This window comes from Monodon monoceros, unplaced genomic scaffold (assembly GCF_005190385.1).
Source record: "Monodon monoceros isolate NGI ecotype Baffin Bay Population unplaced genomic scaffold, NGI_Narwhal_1 Super_Scaffold_11, whole genome shotgun sequence".
Taxonomy (NCBI): Eukaryota; Metazoa; Chordata; class Mammalia; order Artiodactyla; family Monodontidae; genus Monodon; species Monodon monoceros.
The window spans coordinates 64,622,773-64,630,063 of NW_021703767.1; the positions used below are offsets into that span (position 1 = coordinate 64,622,773).

The 7,291-nt window shown below is 41.2% G+C and overlaps 1 non-coding gene across 1 annotated transcript; it reads right to left on the reverse strand.

Moving 5' to 3' along the window:
- Nucleotides 1-6,600: 6,600 nt before the first annotated feature.
- TRNAG-GCC lies at nucleotides 6,601-6,673 on the reverse strand. The gene has a single exon. It is a non-coding gene; the product is annotated as a tRNA-Gly (tRNA).
- Nucleotides 6,674-7,291: the final 618 nt, after the last annotated feature.

Below are 7,291 nucleotides of genomic sequence, written 5' to 3' on the forward strand. Positions count from 1 at the left end.
GATGATGAACCAGCAAACTCAGATTATATAGTTGACTGATGTTAGGGAAGACAAAAGTTACCCTGTTGAATTTCAAACCAATTATTTTAGGTATCATTGAATTACAACCATTAGCTGAGATTTCTGTCTGCTGGTTCAGTTTGAATAAAAGAAGAGTTTCTTGCAGAACCCTCTATAATCTACCGTGAAGATGCTAATGCATGAGTGGTTTGCATATAATATACAATATAAATGTGCATGCATGTTCATCCTTTAGGGGGTGAGATAAAGCATTTTTTACTGCATTTGATATATAGAACCTTCTAAACTGATAATATCAGATATTAACCTAAAACAAATATTATATAATATTTTTTTATTTAAAAAAGATATACTACTACTTTACCACAAGAGAGAAAATTTCTGTCTTTTGAATGTGCATAGTTGATTGGACATTTAGACCAATCAAACTCTATTAAATATGAATATATTCAGCCAGAACTCCTCACTACTGCCACACACACACGCCTATCTAGTTGAACTTGGTAACTACAGTAAAAACGTGGTGCATTATAAACAACATAGGACAGTTAAAAGTGAATTCTTACAGTTATTAAATACTATATTGAATATTTTTAAGTAGATTATATGCACTGCAAAAATCTCTACAAATTGGCATCCACACAGCAGTAGAAAATTCCCAATCAAATCACACATGCCCAAAAAATGTTGATATCTGAGTTTCATGAGGATGAGACTTTTTTTTTGCTCTCTGCAGTATCTCCTGTGTCTAGAATAGTACAAAGTGGATGCACAATAAGTATTAGTAGAATGAAAAAATAATGTGTATAGTTTCACTGAGGGTCTCTTGGTCAGACATCCTGAGCATGGCATGGGTGGGACCAAGCCCATGGACCAGATGAACCAATGAAAGGGAACCAGACCAAACACTTTCCTCCTCACCAGGCAGAGTAGACTTGAGGAAAATGCCTCCAATAAAGCATAATGTTTCTGGACTGTAGCAATTTCCTGTCAGAGCAACAGACAGTAGGCCCCAATATGAGGGGTACCAAAGGTTCCAATATGAAATGGGAAGGAAGTGATAAGGAATTTAGGGTGGGCTATATGCAGAATCCCAGACAGGAAAGAGGCCACTAAAATGTAGGAGAACCCCAGTCACTGAATTCTTGGAAGAAAACCTTATGCCAGGAAGGCATTTCAGAAATCAAGGTCAAAGCTCCAACTCAGGGAGCTGGGAAGAAGGAGAACTAGGTTAAAATCAACAAACCAGAAATTTCCATTTCCTAAACGGAGGCAAATCACAAGGGTTAGATTAGCAAGATGGTTAGCACCTCATAGCAAGTCCTAAAGTATGGGTCTGAGGACACTTACAGATCTCCTATGCCTAGAACTGGGGATAAGTCCAGTGTGTTCATGTAACCTGGCTATGAAGAGTAAAGGGATTCAGAAATCCCTCAATATCACAAATCACCTGTGTGCTGCCACCTTGGAATTTACAGTAGAGCTCTTCAGCTCAATCCCTGATCCAGGAAATAACGCTGGGAGGAAAGGAAGAACAGAGGAGACGAGACATCCACACACAGAATGCACAATGGGAAGGCTTTCCACTACAAAGAGAATTACATTGACAAGACACTGGGAAGACATGAACTGGATGCATAGAAGTATTCCTGCCATGAAAAGGATTCTACAGATTCTTTTCCCCTTGCTTACTGCAGTAATGTGATTTCTCTACTCTGTGATAAGCAGCCTAAGTGTTCATTCTTAGTTGGTGGTTTCTCTGACTCAATCTAATTAATGTGTTCGAAGACTCTCCACTCCTTGTCAAGTGTAGCTGGAAAGTAATAATAATAGTTTGTAGTAGTAATAATAAATAGGGTGTTTTTTTTTTGAGAACTTACTCTTTTAATTGTCACATGACCCTATAGTATAGATATTGCTAACATCCTCATTTTATTGATGACCAGACTGAGGCACAGAGACAAAGGTAATTGGTCCAAGGTCACACCCCTAGTAATCTAGGATTCAAATTCAAACAGACTTACTAACAGTATAGCCCTTGCTATAAACCACTCTGTATAGTGAGCTATTCTCACTGACCCCCTTTGGTAAATTTGTTTCTGAGCATGATCTCTGATCTAGTATGACCTCTTTTAAACGACTCATACCCTATCTTACAGATGTTAACTCAATACAGCTTTACAGTACATAGCACACTTATGAAACAGTGACTAAATCTGATCTATGGGTCCATGTAGCCATAGCAGAGGGTGATGATTCCCTCTCATTTCATTCAAACTTCCCACTCCGTGTGCAGAAAAGCACATTTCAACCATCTTCAGAGATAAAACTTTATGTGCTGGGCAAGTAACAGGCTAGTCAGACATCTTTCAGGGACTTTGAATACCAAGCTTTCTTGAAGACCTGAAGCACAAAAACATTGTCAATTCAGGGAGGTTTCATTCTAATTAACATGCCCTGCAAAAAATTAGAATTAGATTATGCAGGGATTCATTACATATAAAGTGTCCTGAGAGGTACCCCTGTATCTAAATATTAGATTTTCTTTAAATCATACTCTGAATTTATGTACCCTGATTAACATACTACACTTGTTTTTATAAATTGTTTGTTTGTTTTTAATTCATTACTTCCATCTATCAGGAATGGGACAGAGCAAACTAGCAAAGGCATCTGACTGCATGGCTGAAACCAGTTCTAATAGCCAAGTAAGAACTGAGAAGGAGAAATACAGCAATCCTAAAGCAGCAAGGAACTGCAAGAGTTAGAAGTACATCTTATAGGGCTTCCCTGGTGGCACAGTGGTAGAGAGTCTGCCTGCCGATGCAGGGGACACGGGTTCGTGCCCCGGTCCGGAAAGATCCCACATGCCGCGGAGCAGCTAGGCCAGTGAGCTATGGCCGCTGAGCCTGCGCATCCAGAGACTGTGTTCCACAACGGGAGAGGCCACAGCAGTGAGAGGCCCGCGTACCGCCAAAAAAAAGAAGTACATTTTATAATGAATCAAAGGCCAGAAATGAAAAATGGGCCCTTCAAGAAGCAGGCCTTCCTATTAAGGAGTTAATCAGGCAATAAATGCATGTATGAGTGAGTTCTTCACACCACCTTAGGGAATGAGGGCTACAGAGACAACTACTCGCTCCCTGCTCTTGAAGAATTTTATATATAGAACCAAAATGTCTAACAGAACTTCCTGCAGTGATGAAAATATTCTACATCTGCCCTGTCCAATGTGGAAGACAAAAGCCACACGAGACTATTTAAGTTAAAAATTCCGTTCTTCAGTCACACTAGCCACATTTCAAGTGCTAAGTAGACAAATGTGGCTACTTAAATTGAAGTTTAAATTAATCACATTTAAAGAACATTAATAATTTAGTTCTCAGGAATACTAGTCACATGTCAAGTGCTTAGTAGCCATCCGTGGCTCATGGCTGCTGTGCTGGGCAGTGCAAACACAGAGCATTTCTTTCATCACAGGAAGTTCTATTGGACAGAGACGTTCTCGAAAATGTCAGAAGAGGAGGAAAGTATAATGTCCTTATTTTTAAGAAGTATTAATTATATGGTCTTCTTTAAATGAAATCAATCATGAGTGATACCAAGCAGGACCCGGTGCACAAAAGGCTCATAGGCTCCTGGGCACAGAAGCCTTTCTGTGTCCCCCATTTCTTGTTTGTAGGAAATAGGCTTCATTCAGCCTCCAGGACCTCCCCTGAGTTCCAAGGGCAGGTTCAAACAGATGCTAATTAGGGAAGGGAGGAGATGCAGAGACAAGGGAGGAGCAGTCAAGAGGAACAATAGTGCAGCCTTGGGGCAGGGTCCTGGTCCCGCCTCAGGGGATATACATAACAACATCTTTGAGCTGTTGTGCAGATAGAGAAGCCCCACCAGGTGGGAGAAGTTAACGGTATGCTGCCCACAAGCACATACACCCCAGACCTTTTGGAACCAGAAGGATGATGATGCTGCCTCCCACTTACCTCACCACCAACCAATCAGAAGAATGTCCATGAGCTAACCACGCCCTCTTTGAACCATTACTATAAAACTCCTCACTACCCCTCCAGGTGGGGACACAGAGTTTTGAGGGCTTTAGCTCATTGTGGACCCCTTTGCCTAGCAAAGCAATAACGCTATTCTTTTCTACTTTGTCCAAAACTCTGTTTCCGATATTTAATTCGGTGCTGGGGTACAGAGGCCGGATTCGGCTTCAAAGGCATGATGAAAAGTAAAAACAATGGACGAGACTCTTCATATCAACTGAAGGCAAACTATATATACTTAACAAGATACCTATATCCAGATGGATACTCGATCTTAAATTGGCTTTGAATTCATACATAATCATAACACTGTTAAGCAACGTCTTTAGCAATTGACGGTAAAATGTTAGGCAGAAGAAGTCTCCACTTAAGAAGTTTCCTATGAAAAGAAGTTAAATCCATTCAAGTCTTGACTTTGTAGTCAAAGATGATCCATGTGTGTTGATACAGCCATCAAGGAAAGAATGAAATTTAGGATAACAGAGATACCACTGAGGTGAATTATTTTGCTCCAGCAAACCTCAGGCTGAGATTTATTTCTTCTCCTTGGTAATGCATAACGAAGAAAGTCAAGTGTGGACTTGTGTCAGTGGACCATTTAAGCTGATGCATTACAAAACTAGCAGTGGCTTTCACCTCATTTGAGCTATAGACCTATCGATGTTCTCGTTAAGAACTAATATTCTCAGTGACTTGAAACTCATCATAAATATTTAAGTAGAATTACTTCTAAAATTAGAGCTTCCTCCCTGCCCTGCATTCATGAAAGGGTCTCAACCCATTTGTCACTAGGTTTCCAAGGAGAAGCATAACAGGTATGCCCACAGTGACGAGCCCTCAATACTCATGTAGACTCTGATACACATGCCATGAAAATGGAACAGGGTAGTTGTGCAGAGTAGAGTACATGGGTCTCCCATCATCTTGTTTACATACCTGGATGTTGGGGTTACCTTTTCGTTACCATCCTTATTTTTTTATATCTATTTTTTTATTATTTTTTTAAATTTTGATAATTTATTTTGGCTGCACTGGGTCTTAGTTGTGGCACGCACGTTCTTCGTTGCGGCATGCGGGATCTTTTAGTTGCAGCATGTGGACTCTTAGTTCTTAGTTGCGGGATGCAGACTCTTAGTGGCGGCACGCACGCGGGATCTAGTTCGCCGCCCAGGGATCAAACCTGGGCCCCCTGCATTAGGAGCACGGAGTCTTACCCACTGGACCACCAGGGAAGTCCCTTGTTATCATCTTTAGAACTCTGGTCTTCATTGACTTTGGCCCAGAAGACACTCAGTAAGGCAATTTGAGTTTTGAAAATTGGTTTCTTCACACATGAAATAATTTAATTTAATAACAATGATAGTAATCTTGTTAATTGAAGGAAGGAAATTCACTGAGCGAAGCCACATTAATGCCTAGCATTATTTTACTCTGTTCAGATTTTCTGAACTTAGCAGACTATACCCTGGTTTCTGGAACACTCCATCCCAGGTGTGACTGAGCATCTTGGGTGAGCACTGCCCACCTCCAGGGAAGAGATCTCTGCCCTGGTCATGGAGGTTAGCCAAAAATACCTGGTGTCAAGTGGGCTGCCTTCCCTTTTCATTTCCTCATTCCAAACTCCTCTTTTCCCTGGTGTGTTTTTATTTCCCTTTTTCCTTAAATATATCTATATCTATATCTATCTATATATATATAATCTCCTAAAACAGTCCTTTTAAAAATAGCCTCTCATGCTTTCTTCCATTCGGTGATCCATAGAAACCCTCAGGATAAACCCCCAAATCCCAGCTCCAGTAGTTATCTAATCATGATCATTGTTGTTATTACAACCATCAGCCATTCATCCGCTGTTTCCATCCTTACTGGTTTCATTATATTGGTTAAAACTATCCCACCAGCACTGAAGCTCCTGGGGTGCTACCTTATCACCTCCTCTGGGAAATGACTGCCATGAAACGCTCCCAGTTACGGGCTCCTTTTAGTCATGCCTGATTGGATTAAGAGCGCACATCTGAACTAAGAGAAACTAGTCAAATTGTTTCTTCCTAAAACATTTAGAATTAGAATTAAGAGTTTAATCAGTCTGACCTGGTTGTTGCAGTTGCACACTTGGGAGACTTGAGTTGGCTATCACCTGCCTCACATGTGATGGAGGAACAGGAAAAAAAAAAAAAAAAAAAGGAAGCCTATTGCAAAAAAAACAACAGAACTTCTGGCAGATTTTCAGTTCAAGCTCCCATCTCCCCAGTCCCACTCCTCCACACCCCTCATGGATATACACAAATAACCACAATCCTCTTTCAAAGACCACCACCTCTCTGACATAATCATCTCCATCTCTTTTCTTTTTTGCTTTTGAACGACTGTTTTCATATATCCTCTTCTTCCTTCATATATTAAGTACAAAGATTCCCACCCACCCCCTTTTTTTAGTATTTATTTATTTATTTGGCTGCGCTGGGTCTTAATTTTGGCACACAGGATCTTCGATGCTGCGTGAGAATTCTTAGTTGCTGCATGTGGGATCTAGTTCCCTGACCAGGGATCGAACCTGGGCCCCCTGCATTGGCAGTGCAGAGTCTTAGCCACTAGACTACCAGGGAAGTCCCTGCTCCTCCTTTTTAAGGCCAACCCTTCAACTTGACTTGGCCCTACTCCTTTCCATCTCCAAAGAAACCCTCAACAGCTATCTTCAATTACCTTCTCTGGCACCCATCTGTTCATCTTCCATTTCTATTTCTCCAGGGAGAAGTCTTCAGGTGTGCTTCTGTTTTCCTTCACTTTGTCACCAAACTACGGGAGAGAGAGGTCTGCACTTTGTAAACAAGTACTGAACTCTGGCTACCTCCGAGTAACAATAACCCCAGAGCTCTGTGTATGGCATGACTCTGCTACTACCTCCTGTCCACCCTCACCCTCCATTAAGCCCAGCAAGCTGTCCTCTGCCCTCATCACTCCATGGAAGCAATTATCCCAAAGGGCACCTTAGACTTCCAATCACCAAGTCTTAGGTCCTTTTCTTATTCCTCACTCTATTTGGCTATTGCATCAGATAACAATAACAGTTTACTCTCGGTGGTAGGCAGAAAAATGATCCCCCCAAAATGCCCAGCTCCTAATCCCTGGATCCTGTGCACATGCTACATTTTATGGCAAAAGGGACTTGGCAATGTGATTAAGGTTATAGACCTTGAGATAGGGAGAGTTTCATAGATTATCCA